At 47.6% G+C, this 18,312-nt stretch overlaps 1 protein-coding gene and 1 long non-coding RNA gene across 3 annotated transcripts in view; one reads left to right on the top strand and one right to left on the bottom strand.

The window, feature by feature from the left end:
• Positions 1-5,902, bottom strand: part of Ntn1 (netrin 1) — a 191,445-nt gene extending 185,543 nt beyond the window's left edge. The window contains exon 1 of the mRNA XM_029483605.2: positions 5,801-5,902. The gene's annotated coding sequence lies outside the window, so the exon portion shown is untranslated. The remainder of the gene's footprint in view (positions 1-5,800) is intronic.
• Positions 5,008-14,105, top strand: LOC147001484 (uncharacterized). Of its 2 annotated transcripts, none has more exons than XR_015045048.1 (4): positions 5,008-5,439; positions 5,931-6,025; positions 9,371-9,575; positions 11,321-14,105. It is a non-coding gene; the product is annotated as an uncharacterized LOC147001484 (long non-coding RNA). The 2 variants fall into 2 exon arrangements; XR_015045047.1 differs by having other exon boundaries at positions 5,931-6,276.
• Positions 14,106-18,312: the final 4,207 nt, after the last annotated feature.

The following is an 18,312-nucleotide window of genomic DNA, read 5'->3' as shown; positions in this document are numbered from 1 at the left end:
CTCTGGCCCCTGGCCTCTAAATGCCAGTAGGTTCCCTCCACGTATGCACATATGCATGCCACATCACTACTCACGTTTATCAATTGCCTTTGAAAGAGACACCCCATCCCCTATTCCCATCCCCTTGAAATTTAGACCAATGTAACATAAGTGTCCCCCACCACAATAAAAAAAAATTGCAAGGTTTGTGGTAAATACAAGAAACCAAAAGGAACCGGTAACACTCTGGTCTTCACACATTCCTCCAGTTCTTTGGGTCCTCTTGCTATAGGCAGTGGTCTCCCCTTGCTGTTCCTAACCTCCTCTCAATGCTGAGTTCTGAGTTTCTGAGGCGTTGCTCTTTATAGTTAGGTATTGTGAACCCATTGGCTGGAGTCCAGTTGGAAGCATCCTTCCCGATTCAGAGCCCTGCCCCAAGTGAGTGAATGGTGACTTTGGCATTAGAAAGAGCTCTGGTTAACAGGGGCCTCCAGAGTTCCTCACTCAAGGTGTTTATAATCTGGGGTCAGAAACCCTCCATTCTTCCAGGGGGTCAGAGAACTCCCAGAGGAGGGTCCTTCATGACTAGTAACTGCTGGGTTGATACACTGAGCAAACAGAAGAATATATTGCAGACCAACCTGGGGGTGCAGGCCAGAATTCCCAAGGGTGTTACTGTGTAAAGTCAGTGGCCGGCCTTAGTGTTTCTTCTGGTGCCCCCTCCCAACCCTGAGATTACAAAGAAGGAAACTCAGGCCAGGAGACTGAGCAAACAACTTCAACACTGATATACCCAAGAGGTGACTCTAAGTCATGGACTGGCTTATGGGTTACACATCCAACCCCACCCAGAGAACACCTGCTCTCCTTCTACACTGCTAAGTTAGGTGTGTGTGTGTCGGGAGGAGGGTGGTGAGGATAGGGGGGGAAAGAAATCATGATTTTGATGGGGAAATTAGTTCCTTTTATTGAAAAATGGTGACATTAGAAAGTTTCTATGCTTAAAGGTTTAAGCTTCTGTTAACCACAAAATTCAATTAGATGGAACCACTTTACTTTTCCCAAACGTCAGTAAAATGAGGTATTACCGGTTTCTACATCACATGGAGAAAATCTAGAGACTTGACTCCAGCAGGCAGTGCAGGAGGAGAACAGACACGGATCACTGACTCCAAACAGATTGGGTAAGCACATGGACATTTCAACCATAATAAGGTGTCAAAGGAAACTAGGATTGGTGGAGGGGCAGGAGGGAGCCCCTTCCTCTCACTACAGAAGCTGACATCAGCAAGGCCACCATGCCAGTCCTAGAATGATGCCAGAGACTACACACAGCTGATGGACAAAGCTCAGCCTAGGAGGTCACTGCCATGCCCGAGGCTGAGCACCTGGCTTATGGGGTCTCACAGGGAACTCCTTGGGTGGTCAGCAGACCCAAAATTGTGCACCTGCATTAACATCCTGTGATTCTCAGCAAAGCACTTCACCTTCCTAAGTGCAGGCTTCCTCTAGAAAAAATAAGGATAGAAACCCTCCTTTCTGTCCTTCCTTCTGCCCTTTCTTTTGTGGGTAACAGAAGATTGAGGAAAAAGCTCAGGGATAAAGTTCTTGTCTAGAAGGTTGGCAATTAGTCTCAATTGTCAACTCATTGAGAACTGGAATCACCTGGGAGAAGGGATTCTGGGTGTGGTATTCGAGGGATTATACTGATTAGATTAATGGAGGTGGGAAGACCCGCCCACTGTGAGAGGCACCATTCCCTAGGCTGAGCCCCTGGGCTGTGTTTTTAAAAGTGAGCGGAGCACAAGCATTTGTCTCTCTCTGTTTCTTGACTATGGGAGCAGTGTGGCCAGCTTCCTTAAGTTCCTGCTGCTGTCCCAAACTGTGAGCTGTGAACTGTGAGCCAAAATGAGCCCTTTCTTTCTTAAATTATTTTTTTGTCAGGACATTTGGTCACAGTAACTAATATTAATATACTTAGCAAGTGCAAGGCACTAAGTATAATCCCTAACTCTATAAAGCAAAATCACATTCAAAAGACCTTGAAGTGTCAGAAGCACTAACCAATTCTAATTCAGGAAGAACCAGTTAGCCAGGCACTACTGCCATCGGCAAGGGGACCACTCTCTTGAGAGGGACACACACTACTCTGGGCAATGGGAGTTCATGTATGGGGAGATGATAACAGACATCACAGAGACTGGACAACATTAATAAATTATTAATTAATAAGATAATAAAAATGGTAGATAACAATAAAAAATGTATTCTGCAACTGGGAACTGGGGAAATCATGCAGTCAGGACCGATAACCACAGTGGCAGCTACACTTTGCTCACTGTTGAGAGACTTGGGTGCTTAGAAGGTTGTGGTGGTGAAGGAGAAGTTGGCTGTGAAATTGTCTTAGGAAAGACAGAGATGGAGACCACAAATTGGGCTGGCTGTAGGCTCCACGAATGGCTGCCCATTAGTGTATCCCAAACATCTAGCACAGAGCTTTGCAGAGTAGGCACCAAAAAAAAAAAAAAATCTATTTGCTAAGTGAACTTAGAAGGGCCCAGCTAGAATGTCTGCATGTACAGAACATAGGTTTCTTAGTCAGCATATCTGGAGCAGAGACTACTGGGGTCTAATTCAGTTCTTCCTCTAGGAACTATTTTTTCCATCAGTTCCTCACCGACATGGCAAGTCTTGGCTTTGCCGCAGAACTTGGATGATCCACAGCAATCTCATCATCTGTGATGTGCACAGATGTGTCCAGTGTCCCTTGGCTCCAAGGTAGGATCCAAGCTCTTTCACCAGGAGCCAAGGCTCCCTTCTTGTACTGGGTAGCATTACCCAGAATACCAAGGGCTCAAGAGACCTCCTGCCTGGGCCCTTTCTCCTAAGATCTGATTTTCTCATCATCTGGATAGTCTCAGCAACTCACAGCAAAGGGATGGACCAAGCTGACCTTTCTGGAGGTTTGTTTAAAGCAGAACAATGTTTGTCTTGTCCAAACACTATGAATTACTCCTGAGGATCCTGCCCGGTTTTACAATCCACAGCTACAAATGGCTTACATAAATAGGGACTGGTCCCTCCCCTGCCCCTTTCTGCTCCTAGCAGTTTTTTCTGCTCCCCCTGCCCACTGCCTCTCACTTTTCCAGTCCTTTCTGCCACCTCACACCCTCTCCTATCCTGTGCCTTTCTGGCCCAGGGTGGCAAAAGGTCAGGTGCTACATTTTCTAGGCTCACCCCTGGGTTACTGCTGGCCCAGGTCCCACTGTGGTTAGCTGCTCTGTCTGTGCTATGGACAGGTTTCCCTGCTATGGGAACCTCTGAACATAGCTGTTCTGTCTGTGCAGTGCTGGCAGTGTGCAAGGGGTTAGCATGCTGGTTTGGGGGACTCAATGTCCACTCAGCCTATTGCTTTCTTAGGCCATTCTCCACCTGGTTGGATGCTGAGCTCCTCCATTACTGCTCTGATTGGCTGCACATTCTTGGGACTTGACAGTAGTTTCTAGAAATAGGCTCTACTCATTATGCCACCGGTCTGCTTTTGCTGATCAAATAAGAGCTATTGGAGAGCAATCAGTTTGTGAGCCTGGGAAGAGCCCACTATGGGCTGCATATCTTTACTATGGTCCCTGTACCATTGGTATCGATATTTTGGGAAGTTCATTTAAAATATAGTGTTCTGGGCTGGTGAGCTGGATCAGTGGATTAGAACCCTTGCCGGCAAGCCTGATGTCCTAAGTTTGATTCCCAGGCCCCCACATGGTGGAGAGAACTGCCTCTCACTAGTTGTCCTGTGAGTTCCATAAACAGGGAGTGCAGGCTACACAGCAGAGGATAATAAAAATGTAAAAGCCTAAGTGTATACAGATTTAAATAAATTAATGTGGCATTCTGACTATGCCCTCCCCCCCCAGACCTAGAGACCCTTAGAAAGCAGTTTGTAGGAGAGTTTGTGTCTAGTACCCAGTTGCAGCAAGGGGTGGGCGGAGCCATCCTGAAAGAAAATGCGGGGTTGCTAACACTCCAAGGAGGTGTTGGTGAAGCCTTGGGAAGATGCCAGGGGTGTGTGCTCTCCAGGCTGGTGGCTGGAGGTGTGGGTAGTGTGTGGGATCCTTCTACTCGGAGCCTCCAGCACTTGGGGCCAACTGTGATCTCATTTATCCTTGTTTTGCAAACGAGGAAACTGAGCCTCAGAAGGGAGGAGTGACTTCCAGTCAGAAGTTGGTGAGTGGCATGGAATTCCATCTCAGGGCACACCCAGACCTTTCCAGAAACGCCCCCCCCCCCTTCTTCCCAGCCCTTTCTTTGCTGGTCCAGCCTGTGGAGGAGCCAAATCCACCCAGCCAGGTGGACACACAATGAGCCCTGTCCTCCGAAAAGTCAACTCCCAGGAACTTCTCTCTGGACGGAGGGAAGCCAGCTCAGCCCTCAAGACCCCTGCTCATGGGCATTAGGGCTGCGGCTGGAACGCAGAATCCCATTGTACCGGAAGACAAGGAACAGCGCCAGGGAAAGGCCTCAACATTCAAACCAAAAGGCTTTGGGGGGGTCAAAGTGGGGGCTATTCTTGAGTTAAGAAACCACTTAAAGAAAAAGCCCCAGCCTCGAGAAAATTCTCTGGTCCAAGCAGAAGTGCCGAGCTGTACAGATGCCACGCGAATTCCTATTTCCCCTTAACCCCAGGGGCAAATGAAGGACAAAATATTGCAAAGAACCCAAAATAAAGTCTCGTTCTGGTAGGGGTTGCACCAGCCGGGCCCTATTTCTACACAGCCTTTTCATTACAGTCGCGATTTAGGACAGCTAAGATCTCACGGTGTGACCTCGGGCACCCACCGACGCTTTTGACCAGTTTTGGAGCAGTGATCCTTGTGTTAAATTAGCTGCGCCTCCTTCTAACACGGCACTTGATTTTTCTAATCTAGTTCTTTGTCCCCGGTGCCCTTAACCCCAGCTTCCTGATTCCAGAATCGTCTCGGCCTGAGCCTGGGTCCAGCTCTATCCGGACTTTCCCGTCGAAGGCCCTCGGCGAGTGATTCCGGGGAGCGCAGGCGGAGGCCGGCGGGTCCGAGGCGCGGGCCGGGGCTGTATGGAAATGGGCAGAGGAGCCGGCGGGCGCGGCGGCGATTTATTCTGGGAGTGACAGCCCCTTTGAGCTCTTGGCGAATGGCATTTTCTGTCTGTGAAAGCCTTTCTTCCCACCTCTGTTCAGATTAGCCCGGGGTATGAATGCGCCCATTATCCAGCCCGCTGACCATTCTGAAACGCCAAATTAATTACTAAGCACTGAATCAGGCGCCCGGGCCGGGGCACTGGGAGGTGTGAAAATCGCGAGCGGCCGGAGATGGGGACTGAGAGGGACGCAGCGCGCAGAGGACCGGGAGGGGTGGCCCGAGGGGCGAGCGCGGCGGGACTCCGGCGGGCTTGGCCAGACGCCGAGCGCGACCTGCCGGTGTGACCGTGAGCGACCGCAGGGCGAACGGGCGGGCGGGTGGGCATAGAGCCGGGGTCGCGGCCCGGAGCAGGCTGGGGCTGGCGGGCATTGCTGCTGCCAGAGCGCACCAAGTGCATCGGGCTGTGGCTCGGGTGTGCTTCCTGCTGCGCGCGGGCGGCTGTCTCTGTGCACCGCCCCGGGTGGCCACCTCCTGACCGCCCCAGTCCAGGGCCACCCCCTCCGACCCCCGGCAGGCAGGCAGTTCGTGCTGAAGCTGCCCTCCGCGGCCTTCCAAAAACTTGGGCGCCACCCTCCGATAGCAGCCCCAGACAGAGCTATCCAGCGTGGGGCAGACTCTAGGCTGTCTCCACGGCCCGTGACACTTACCTGCGGTGGGGGCGGGTGGTGGTGGACGGGACTGCTGGGCAGCGGAGGGTAGCACTGGGTAGATCCTGCTGGATTGCTCCGGGAGCGGAGGAGCGCCCTCTTTTAAGACTCTTCCCCCGGGTTCCGCCAGGTGGTGTCACGCCTGCCCGGCCCTTCGCGCGGTTCTTCGCTCACGGGTCACGCTGCCAGATCTCAATGGTTCGCTCCGGTCCTGCGGCCTGTCAGGTTAGCTTTAAACTGGGGGCCATGAAGGAGTTCGGACAGTTATGGAAGATAGGACAAACGTAATTAGAGACACATTAACTACCCAAGGGAAAACCAGCCACTCACCTTAGCTTTGGGTTGGTCTGGGAGTTGAAGAAATTAGTGTTTGGCCAGGAGCTAGGAATGTGCATGGGCGAGCAGAGGGTCTTGTCCAAGGAGAAGTGATTTATGCCCCCTCCCTTCAAGTCAAGCAAAGTGGACCTTGATGCTAGGTTGGTATCTGATCAGCAATTACCATTTAAATGACTAAAGAGATGGAGAACTGTCTCCATTAACTCTCGGAAATGGGTCATTTACACCTCTGAGGGAGCGGAATTTAAGGTCACGGGAGAGGAGGAGAAAGGCTCTCTACCTTTCTCTGGAGAGCGCTACACACCTTTCCGCTGCCCTTTCTCTAAGACTGGGCACCTTAGGGGGTTCACACCTGACTCTAGCACCTGGAAAACCGCGGCAGAGCTCAACTAGAATTTGAGTTTCAAGTTATTATTAAACATTTACATTGTGGGACTCCTATATCAATAGTATTCACTGACACTTCGTACTGTATTAACTTTGTTTGTTTGTTTGTTTGTTTTTGTTATTGACTGACATTCCTTTTACGCAGCAGCCTTCCTTGTTCTGAGCCCTATTTTCACTAGTTCTTCTGTGACTAACCTTGGGTGAGAGGCATTTGGTAGAGAACTTTGGGTTGTTTGTGCTTGTTTGTTTGTTTGTTTGTTTGTTTGAGGCAGGGTCTCAGTTTGTAGCCCTGTCTGGTTTGGAGCTCCCTACTATGTAAATCAGGCTTGCTTCAAACTCACAGCGACCCACTTACCTATGCCTCCCCCCAGCGCTAGGATTAAAGGTTCTATCACCAAGAGCAGTGTTTATTCTTTTTCAAAACAGGTCTTGCAATGCAGCTCCAGTTTGACTCCACCTGCCTCAGCCCCCAGAGTGGAGGAATTAGAGGTCACACCACTGTACCTCTGATGACTTTTGAAGTCTTTACATTTCTTGGAATGCCTCTGTTTACAGGCCACTGGTTAGATACAGGATTCTGGAGGCTCAGCCTTTCACTCACACTGTGAAGCGGGATGCTGTTAGCAACACACCAGACAGAAGCTGACGTTCTTGCTGTCCACTGCGACTAAAACATAGCAGGGGACCAGTGCGATTAACAAGGCATGGTTATCTGTTACTAGTTATTGGTTAACTATCTTCCTGCCTGGAACTCTGGGAATCTTCCTATCTCAGCCTCTTTTGTGCTGCTTTCTTTGATATATATATATATATATATATATATATATATATATATATATATATAAAATATGCTGAATATGGTCACATATTATATGGCTACCATAACCAGCAATTTATTTTTATATATGTGCATGTAAGGGTACCTGCTTAGCCGGGCGTGGTGGCGCACACCTTTAATCCCAGCACTGGGGAGGCAGAGGCAGGCAGATTTCTGAGTTCGAGGCCAGCCTGGTCTACAAAGTGAGTTCCAGGACAGCCAGGGCTATACAGAGAAACCCTGTCTCGAAAAACCAAAAAAAAAAAAAAAAAAAAAAAAGGGTACCTGCTTGTCTGTAGGTATACTTACATGTCTGTAGTTTTCTTGGAGACCAGAAGAGGGGGTCCCCTAGACCTGGCGTTACAGTCAGTTCAACTGTGGGTGCTGGACACTGAATCTGAATCCCCTTCAAGAGCAGTAACTGCTCTAATCACTGAGCCATCTCTCCGGCCCCCCCACCTCATTTTATGCTTTTTTAAATTATTATTTTATTTTATGTGTATGAGTGTTCTGCCTGCATGTACATATATGCACCATGTATGTGCCTGGTGCCCATGAGGCCAGAAGAGGGCATCATATCACCTGGAATTGAAATTAACATGTTTGTGAGCCACCATGTGGGAGTTGGAGATCAGCATGGGTTCTCTCTCTGCAAGAGCAACAAGAGGCTGCAACCACTGAGCCATTTCTCCAGTCACAGAACAGACCCTGGCAGAGAAAGAGACGGAGGGGATGGAAGGAGAGGATGGAGGAGGAAGGGGAGGAAGAGGAGGAAGAGGAAGAAGGGAAGGGAAGGGAAGGGAAGGGAAGGGAAGGGAAGGGAAGGGAAGGGAAGGGAAGGGAAGGGAAGGGAAGGGAAGGGAAGGGAAGGGAAGGGAAGGTTGGAACACACATCCCCCATCCAGGAGGCAGAAGCAGGTAGATCTCTGTGGATTTGAGGCCAGCTTGGCCTACACAGTAAGTTTCAGCTGAGGTCTGCATATTGAGAACTTTACAGTGTTGTTGCTATGTCTGTTCCTAATGGTTGCCTTGAATGAGTCCTTTGTTCTCCTTTCACCTACACACCTCTCTGTGGTTTCGGTGGTCCTATTCTGCTCACACTGTCTGGGAATCTGTACATTATAATTAAGAAGTAACAACAGATAGTAAAAGTTTTTGGAAAGGATGTAAAGAAATTGGAAACCCTTGATGCAGTGGTCCTCAACCGGTGGGTCTCAACCCCTTGGGGGAGTTGAATGATCCCTTTCCCAGGGGTGGCCTAAGACCATGGAAAACCACCGATATTTACATTATGATTCTAACAGTAGCAAAATTACAGTTATGAAGTAGCAATGAAAATAATGGTAGGGTTGGGGGTCACCACAACATGAGGGACTGTATTAAAGGGTCGCAGCATTGGGAAGGTTGAGGACCACTGTCTTAATAAGTGGTAGGACCACAAAACAGTCCAGGAGTTTCTCAGAAAATGTGGGAGAGGACCCCACAACTCAGTAGTTCCAGGTTAGGGATATACCCAAGAGAAATAAGAACACATCCACACAGAACGTGTATACAAATGTTTGTAACAGTGTTACTCGTTGCCTCAACACAACCCAAGCATCTAGCAAGAAAATATTAAAGTGAAAGCAGCCTATGACCCTATGCTTGTGTATTATTCAGCTCTGAAACAAAATGAAGGATTAATGTATGCTACACAAAACGTTAGCCTAAGTGGAAGAGGCTGCTCACAGAAGACCACACACACACACACACACACACACACACAAAGTCCCATTTATAAAAGAATAGGCAGACCGACAGACAAAGAAGCTGGATTAGTGGTTGCTTTGGAAAGGGGTTGATAGAAGGAAATGGGAAAAGACCACTATGGGAATGATGTTCGCTGAAGCGGTGAAAGGCAGTTTTTAGGATGGGTGCACCATTCTGTAAATGTACTGAACACCAGTGAATTGTACACTTTCAGTGTATGAGTAGGGTGGTATATGAGCTATATCTCAATATAGATGCTAAATAATATTTACTCTATCCAGTCCATACCAGGTCCTAGGATAAGCACTGGCTACACAGAAGGGATGCAGGCTCTGAACCCATGAGCCCTACAGCATAATTGGTGGATTTTTGCCATCCCAGAGTCCCATGACCCTCTAGAAGAATGAAATAACCTCCTTGTGCTGTCGTGCAAAGATTTCTAGGGCCAACGAAAGTCAAGACTTTTCCAACAAATCATATCCGGAGGTATTGAGTTTCTGTCATTTCTCTGTCTTTGCTCTTCTACTGCACCGACACAAATGGCTGAAAGCCTCTCTGCAGACTTAGTGCTATCTTTGAACCAGAGTAGTGATTCCCACGACAGCAGCCACGTGCAAGCCCATAGCCATGTTTGTGGGCAGCAAGTGTAGAATCCTTGCCACGAAGCTCCAAATCCCAGCCTCCCCTCTCACTAGCTCCTTGAACTTACTCAAAACACTCATCTTCTTTGTGCCTTAGTTTCCTTGCATGAGACATGAGGATAAGAGTGTCTATGCCCTAAAGATTTTGTAAAACGTGAATTAATATATGTACAATCGTGGTGTGGGGTAGTTGTCTGCAAAGATCTCAGGCGTCTTCTCCATGAGCCACTAGGTGGCGCAGGCGCACCACTTCGGGCAACAAAGATGGCCCCCGGAGGTCCGGCACTTTAAAATGTGTGCTTTGGTAAATGATGTGGGTGATTCGCCAGTGCTGTAGCTGTGGGTCATCTGTAAGTTATATATGGCAGCATCACCTATAACACAGCAATTATGCCATTAGCTGGGGGGGAAAAAAAAGTTGTGTTTAATGCAGAGAAAACCAGTCTACAGAGCACAGGCTTACAGCCTGGGCAGAGCTCAGCACCATGACTGCTTTGTATTATCACCCAAGCATGGTGCTGCCATCCACATCCGAGGTCTCCCATAGTTACTTTTCATTTTATAAATAGTTATGACACCCCCTGATCATCCTCAAATAAAATTTATAGATGATATAGCCTTCCAACATACCTAACTTCCTCTTCCATATCAACTAAAATATCTTGCTAAGGGTATGAGAAAAAGCCACACACAGTGAAAGCTTATGTAAGTGCTTGGGCATAAGAACACAAGATGGCATAATAGAGTGAGTAAATACTTTCATCTGTGTGTGGGATGACCAGGGAGACCACAGTAACAATGACTGGTAGAGATGTGATCTAACCCCCTTGAGTAGCATTGCCATAAGCAATATAATTTTTCAAAGTGGCCACAGTGTTTGATCAAATAAAAATAAATGTGTATTCTAAGACAAGGTAAGGTTGACCTTTGCCTACCAATGATTTTTTTTCTTTTTTATCTCCATGATGTCTAGTGTAGTATTTAGAAAGATATGGGAAAATAGCTCTGTTGTGCACGACTGTCCTACATACCATGTACTGTAGGAACCTGGCACTTACTGTCCCTGGCTACTAAATAGACATGGTGACCCCTACTCTCAATACTGTGGCAGCCAAAAATCACTTCCCCACAAATTTCCAATTGAACAATAGGCTCTCGGTTGGGCACTAGCACTTCAGGCTCCAAATTGCTCGGGCGTTCCTAGCAAGGTTGGCATTTGCTCTACTCGGAGCTGAAGTTGTAAATGGCACTTAGTTTCTTTCTAGCCTTCACAAACACACTTGTTTGGGGCTAGAGTTGGCACTCAAAGAGGGTCCCAGAAGAAGGAGGACCTCTTTCTCTGAATGTATTCCCTCGTGTTTGCCCTTTGTCCAGGAAGGGAGACCCAAAGGAGGCTGGCCTTTCTTGTCAATCTTACCCACAGTCTGGTGGCCTCCTGGAGGCTTTTAGCAAACCCCAGCTGGGAAGTAAATCAGCACAGCCATAATCCTGATTTTAGCAACCAGAGCCAGGGCCCTGGCCTGGGAGAATTGCCTGCGTTCTACCTGCACGGTATGTCAATCACAAGCCATTCTTGCCGTGTCTTTTCAGGAGTGAACCTAGTGAGCCCAGAGCTCCTCCGGACAAGGCTCTGACATGCTGGCTGGCAGGCATGGGCTTGTTCACAGAGCTCAGTTCACTGTATTCAACTCCACCTGCATTGAGGCATTTTCCGGTTTGTACATCTGGCCCTTCCTTTCTCATGCAGTTGTGGCATATCCCTGCCCACCCCCTCCCTCAACCTGTGGCTTGTTTGTCTTGCAAGGCAGGTATGACATGGCTTGATACCCTCGCTGGTATTCCTGGAATTTAACTGTGCTAGAAGACGCAGACTGGAGTGTCTCCCATCCTCCTCACGCATTCCATCACGTTGGCCAGTTGACATCCCTGGGCCATCTGGTCACCCAGAGCAAGGAGTCAGATGTGTTCAAGAATTCTCTCCTAGACCCTCTGATCTATAAAAGGGCAGCCAAGGGACCGGAGTCCATCAACAAGTGAAGGGATTGGAAAACCGTGGCTGTGACTCTCCAGACTCCCCATCGCTGCCATTCAAGCCTCAGCTTCAGATGTTTCCCGCCCTGGCATCCACCCACACGCACTAGCCGTTTGGAAGCCTGCATGGTTTATTTAGTGTGCAGACATTTATGAACTCCTTTGGCATGTCAGCCTTCAAGGACATGGAACTGGGCAGACACAGCTGTGGACTCATCAGGCTCTAAGCTTAGTGGGGAAGACAAACATTTAATAAACAACAGCATAAGTGTCTGTGTGACTGCAATGCAGATAAGCAATACAAGATAAGAGATGAGGCTGGAGAGATAGCTCAACAGTAGAAGGCACTTGATACTCATGTACAGGACTGGGATTCTGTTCCCAGCACCCACATGGTGACTCACAACCTCCTATACCTCCAGTTTCAGGGGACTGAATGGCCTCTTCTGGCCTCTGAGACCACCAGGCACACACATGGTATGCATACATACACAGGGGGCACTCATACATACATAGAAGATAAAAATAAATATAAACCTTAAAAAAAAAAGATGTACAGAGACTCTAGGGGCTGAGACTCTGGGCACAACTGGGAAATACATCCTTAAGTTGAAACTTGAGGTTGGGGAAGGTAGTCAGGTGAGGAGAGGAGAGAGGAGAGTTTTTCCTGGGCAGGGACAGGGCAGGTAAAGGCTATGACCCTGGGGCAGCCTGGGGTGGTCAAGAAGCCAGTGTAGCAGTTAGCACATATTGACCACTGGCTATGTGTCCAGCCTGTTCTAAGAGCTGGAGAAGTATAGTGCTTCTAATGTCTCATTTCAGAAATGATTGAAAACTGAGTCAAAAGGGGATCAAGTCACCCTGAAGTCACAATGCTACAAAGCATCAGAGTCACCATTTGGGTACAGGGCATCTGACTTCAGGCCTGGATGCTCAGCCCTCTGGCAGAGCTCCTCCACAAAGATAGGAAGTCACCTGTGTCAATGGTAACACCGTGTTAGGTGAATGTAAAAAGACAAAGTCGCTCTCCTGCCACACCTGTGGAGCCTGGAAGGACAGCAGTGGGCTCAAAAAGGTGTTTTCTTTGTCAACTGTGATGGATGCGGTTGTTGTGCCCATGATGGGACCAGGGCTTGATGCATACTGGGTAAATACCCTTCCACTGAGCTACATCCTGAGCCAGAGAACAGTCTCTTTAAGAAAGAGAAAGAGGCTAACTTCTCAGAGTCATGAGAGAGGAAGCACAAGGGCAAGAATGGTGTCAGCATTGTCTCATTGTCTTAAACAGCGCTGACAGTTGTCAGCGGTGGGCAGATCCTCATTGGTACTTCCTGTAGGCTGAGCTGTCTTTTGAGTGCACTGTGTTCTTTGAGTCATGTCATTATAACAACTTCATAAGGTCAGGGCTGCCCCTCTCTCCACTTCAGACACAGAGATTCCACGACTTGCTGATGTTGCATTAAGCAGGTGGCAAGGCTGGGTTTCTTAACGGAGCTTGTCTGGGCTCTGCTTTGGTGGAGGCTGCTGAAACACAGCCCCATGGCTCTCACCTGATAGGGAAGCACTGTCCCCCAGCCTTGGGGGTTGTGGTTGTGGCCACCCTATCACACTGCCTCTCAAGTGCTTTCAAAGCTGTACGTAGGAGGGGAAATGGCGATGGGGGAACTGACCTGGGCTCACTCTGCATTGGGGGATGAAGAGCACTGCTGCTGTGCTCAGCCCCAGATGGGGGGTACTCCCAGTCCCTTCTTGAGAGGACTCTACATAGAGTTCAGCTGCTCTGACTGTCACATCCACACATTCAAGGTGGAAGCAACTCGCCCACCGTTGACCCTGGTGACAGGCTCCCAAACATAGTGGAAAGAACTTTCCAGAAGGCTAGTGGCCCTCCTCAGATTTCATCAGAGGTCACCCTCTGAGACTTGGCTGCCCATCAAACCATCAAAGATGTGGGACACAGCTTCAGCTCAGAACCAGAATCTTGTGTGTTCTTTTGTTTTCTGGTTAGCCCAGCAGGCTGAATGAAAGTCAGGCCTGTTAGTACAGCAAGGTTAAATCTTCCACTCTTGAGCCCAGTGTGCATGGAAAAGCCTGGAGGTAGGTGGAAGGGAAGAGATGGCCTGGGAAGGCCTGGAGGTTGGGTTAAGGGAAGAGATGGTGGCCTGGAGCTGTGACAGCTGAGGTCAACCAGACACTCCTCTTTCTACAATACTAGCACCCCCTAGTGGGGCCAGTCTCTATTTACACTGCAGGGCTCTGTACCTTAGATGACATTTTCACTCAGCTCCAATCGAAATGTTTTGTTTTGTTTTTTCAAGGCAGGGTTTTTCTGTGTAGATCTGGCTGTCCGGGGCATTGCTCTGTAGATCAGGCTAGTCTTGAACTCAGAGATGTACCTGCCTCTGCCTCCCAAGTGCACAACTAGATCTGGCCTCTCCAACTGAAATTTAACACGTCCTTGAATGATTATTATGGTAATTATTATTCATTAGACAAAAACACTACTTGTGATTTTTTTTGCCCCCCAGTAAGTCAGCATATTTTAAAGAAATATCGTATAACATTGGTTGGAAACAATCATGTATATCTGTTACTACTGGCTACCAGAGATGTCATTCCATCATGTAATTAAATACATTAATAAAGAAGTGTGTGATGTGTGTGTGATGGCTGTAATCCCAGTACTCAGTTTCCTGAGCTTGAGGCCAGTTGAGGAATTCAGGCCAGCGAAGATCAGGGAGAGTGAAAGTTGGAGCCCACCGCTCCTTGCCTTAGTCTGAAGTTCTGCTGTCTGTGATTCTCCACATCCTGCTGGCTGTGAGCAGGACAGTGGTGGGACTCCTCCCAACGCTAATGAAGGTTAACATCAGGACTATCGGGGCTCCTCACTGATCACCTAGTCAGCACGGGGGAGGCTGGGAGTGGCTGAGTCTACTCTGCAAAGGTGAAAGGCTTCCAGCTTTAGGATGACCCAAGGTCTCTGCAAGTCCTGAAAGCCAGGCCACACCCTGCTTACCAATTTTTTTTCAACCCCTGCCCTCAGTTGAGGCTCACCAGGAGTCCTGAGCCATCATGCCTTTTTTAACGGACACATTTAACTTTCCGATTCATGAGGTAGCTTACATATCCTAAATGTTAAGTAGCTGTCGTATATATGTTCTCCACGTGTGAAGTCACTTCACAATAGTGTCTTCTTTGTCCCCTTTGGTTTTCCAAAGCAGGGTTTCTCTGTGTAATAGAACCCTGGCTGTCCTGGGCTTGCTTAAGTGGACCAGGCTGGCCTTGAACTCACAGGGATCCTGCCTCTGCCTCTCAAGTATTGGAATTAAAGATGTGTGCCACTAAAACCTGCCATGGGGGGCATTCTTACTCAAACCACCACACTCTCTGAGGGACTCCTTCCAAACAGAGTGCAAGAAGCAATAATTAGTGTGTGTGTGTGTTGCTAGGGATTAAACCCTGTGTGTGTACTAGGCAAATGCTCTATACCTGAGCTACGTGCCCAGCAAGCTCTCACAGCAGAGGTGTTCCTAGTCCGCCCCACATCCCTCATTCTTCAATGGACTGAGGTGATGATCACCCCTCATGTTAAATGTCTCTGAGGAGAGGACAAACCCTCACGAAGGGAAAACAAATTGACTTCCATCTCCAAAGCTCTTGGATGCACTATCTGGGATACAATAAGAAAATATGGCATGTGTAGGGAGAGGAACGCATCACCAACAGTGAAGAAAAAGAGGCAGACAGCAGTGGGAGCCTAAAGTTGACAGTGTAAAGCAGGACTAGTAGGACCCAAGCAAGGCTTCTGTACGGACCAACCAAAAGGAAATTCTCTTACACAAGTCAGTGAGTTCACCATGCATGAAATTCTCGAAGAATTAATACAAGTATTACTTTTAATGATTTATTTATTTTATGTATATGAGTATACCATTGCTTTCTTCAGACACACCAGAAGAGGGCATCAGACCCCATAGCGGATGGTTGTGGACCACCATGTGGTTGTTGGGAATTGAACTCAGGACCTCTGGAAGAGCAGTCACTGCTCTTAATCACTGAGCCATCTCTCCAGCCTAATACAAGTATTATTATATTTTAAAAATAAGTTAGTTCAGTAGAGCTTCAGGATAGAAAGGCAATATTCAGATAGGTATGTTACACACACACCTAGAACACTTAATCCCAGCATGCTAGAGGCAGAGGCAGAGGCAGGGGCAGGGGCAGGGGCAGGGGCAGGGGCAGGGGCAGGGGCAGGGGCAGGGGCAGGGGCAGGGGCAGGGGCAGGGGCAGGGGCAGGGGCAGGGGCAGGGGCAGGGGCAGGGGCAGGGGCAGGGGCAGGGGCAGAGGCAGGTAGATCTCTGTAAATTCAAACTAAACTTGGTCTACAGAGCAAGTTCCAGATTAGCCAGGGCTGTGTAGTGGGAACCTGTCTCAAAGCAACAGCAAAATAAATGACAAAGAAGATGGATGGTTCCTGAGGGAAAATACCTGCGATTGACCTCTGACCTCTACCTTCAGTCCCATACGTGTGCACACTCACATATGCACCCACACAAACACACACACACATGAACACACACCCATGAACACATACATTCATGAACACACACATGAACACATACATCCATGAGCACAAACACATGAACACATACATCCATGAGCACAAACACATGAACACATATATCCATGAACACATACATTCATGAACACACACACATGAATACATACATCCATGAATACACACACACACACACACATGAGCACATACATCCATGAACACACACATGAGCACATACATCCATGAACACACACACATAAATATACACATCCATGAACACACACATGAGCACACACACACACATACAGAGATTTACAAAAGAAAAATATGGAGAGATGGCTCAGTGGTGAAGAACACTTGCTGTCCTCTCAGAGGACCAGGGCTCACGGCACCCACATCAGGCAGCTCCTACCCACTTACAACTTACAACTTAGCCAGGGCGTCTGACAGCCTCATCTGGACTCTGTGAGCACCCTGCACATGTACACATTTTAAAAATTAGTAAATAAAAAATAAGAAGAGCCGGGCATGGTGGCGCACGCCTTTAATCCCAGCACTTGGGAGGCAGAGGCAGGCGGATTTCTGAGTTCGAGGCCAGCCTAGTCTACAAAGTGAGTTCCAGGACAGCCAGGGCTATACAGAGAAACCCTGTCTCGAAAAACCAAAAACCAAAAAAAAAAAAAAAAAAAAAGAAAGAAAGAAAAATAAGAAGAATTCTCAAAACTCTGTATGACTACATTCACATATACTCCTGGATTAGAAAAGTATCTAAAGAAACATTTGACTAAAAATATACAAATGGCAAATAAACATATGAATAGATATACAGTAGTCATTGGGAAAGTGTGAACTAAACTCATAATTACATACCATATATACATAGTGGAGTGGATTTTAAAACTTTAAAATTAATTTTTTTTAGATTGTATGTTTTGTTTTTTGAAACAGGTTCTCACTTTATGGCTCTGGCTGTCCTGGTACTCACTATGTAAACCAAACTGGCCTTGAACTCAGAGAGATCCACCTGCTTCAGTTAGGACTAAAGGCATATGCTCAGCTCTTTTTATTATTATTTATTTTTTATGTATGGATATTTTTGCTTGCATGTATGTCAGTGCACCCCTTGCATGTAGTGTCTGTATAAGACAGAAGAGGGCATCGGATCCTCTGGTACTGGAGTTATGAACCAGGGATCATTTCCCAGCACTTCATGGTGGCTCACAACATTTGTGACTCTAGTTCCCAGAAATCTGACCCATCTTTTACATGCTGACATACATGCAGGCAAAACACTCACACACATAAAAATATTTCTACAAAACACATTGGCAAATTAGTTCTGAACAAGTTTAGATTTGTTTATCTGATGGTGCATTGTGTCTTGAAATACCCAGGAGCGCCTCTGCAGTCTTCATTTACAGCTCTGCTGGACTCTGTCTTGGGACTGTATTTATTGTTGTTCCGTTTTTGACACAGGGATTCACCGCAGCCCTGTAGGCTTGGGCAGACCACACACAGCAATGCTTCTGCCTTCTTAGCCTTTTGAGTGCTGAGGGAACAAGCATAAAACACCTGCCCAGTTCAGTATTAAGTCTCTGAATTTTTAAATTAGTTTTCTGTATTTATTTATTTATAATCACTGGTTTAAACTTTCTTTTATGGTATTGGAGACTGAATCCAAGGCCTTGTGTGCAATAGTCCAGTACTCTACCACTGAGACAAAGCCATGTTGATTTAACATCTGTCTAGTTAGTACAACATTCCAGCTACTGGATTGCCTCAGACAATATACACTGACGTTAATTTTCCACAGAAGGGGCATCCTATCCTATTTCTTAGAGTGTCTCATAATAGAACTTCCCTCACCCCCAATATGGTCTTCTATAGCCCAGCCTGGCTTCTCACTCCCTATGTAACCAAGGATAACCTTAAACTCCCGATCCTCCTGCCTTCTCCTCCAAAGTGCTGGGATTACAGCTGTGTACCAGCACAT

The sequence above is a fragment of the Mus caroli genome, unplaced genomic scaffold, assembly GCF_978045245.1.
Source record: "Mus caroli unplaced genomic scaffold, Mus_caroli_1 scaffold_13, whole genome shotgun sequence".
Taxonomy (NCBI): Eukaryota; Metazoa; Chordata; class Mammalia; order Rodentia; family Muridae; genus Mus; species Mus caroli.
Note: the sequence above shows the minus strand (reverse complement) of the source record. Positions and strands in the feature narration are given on the sequence as shown.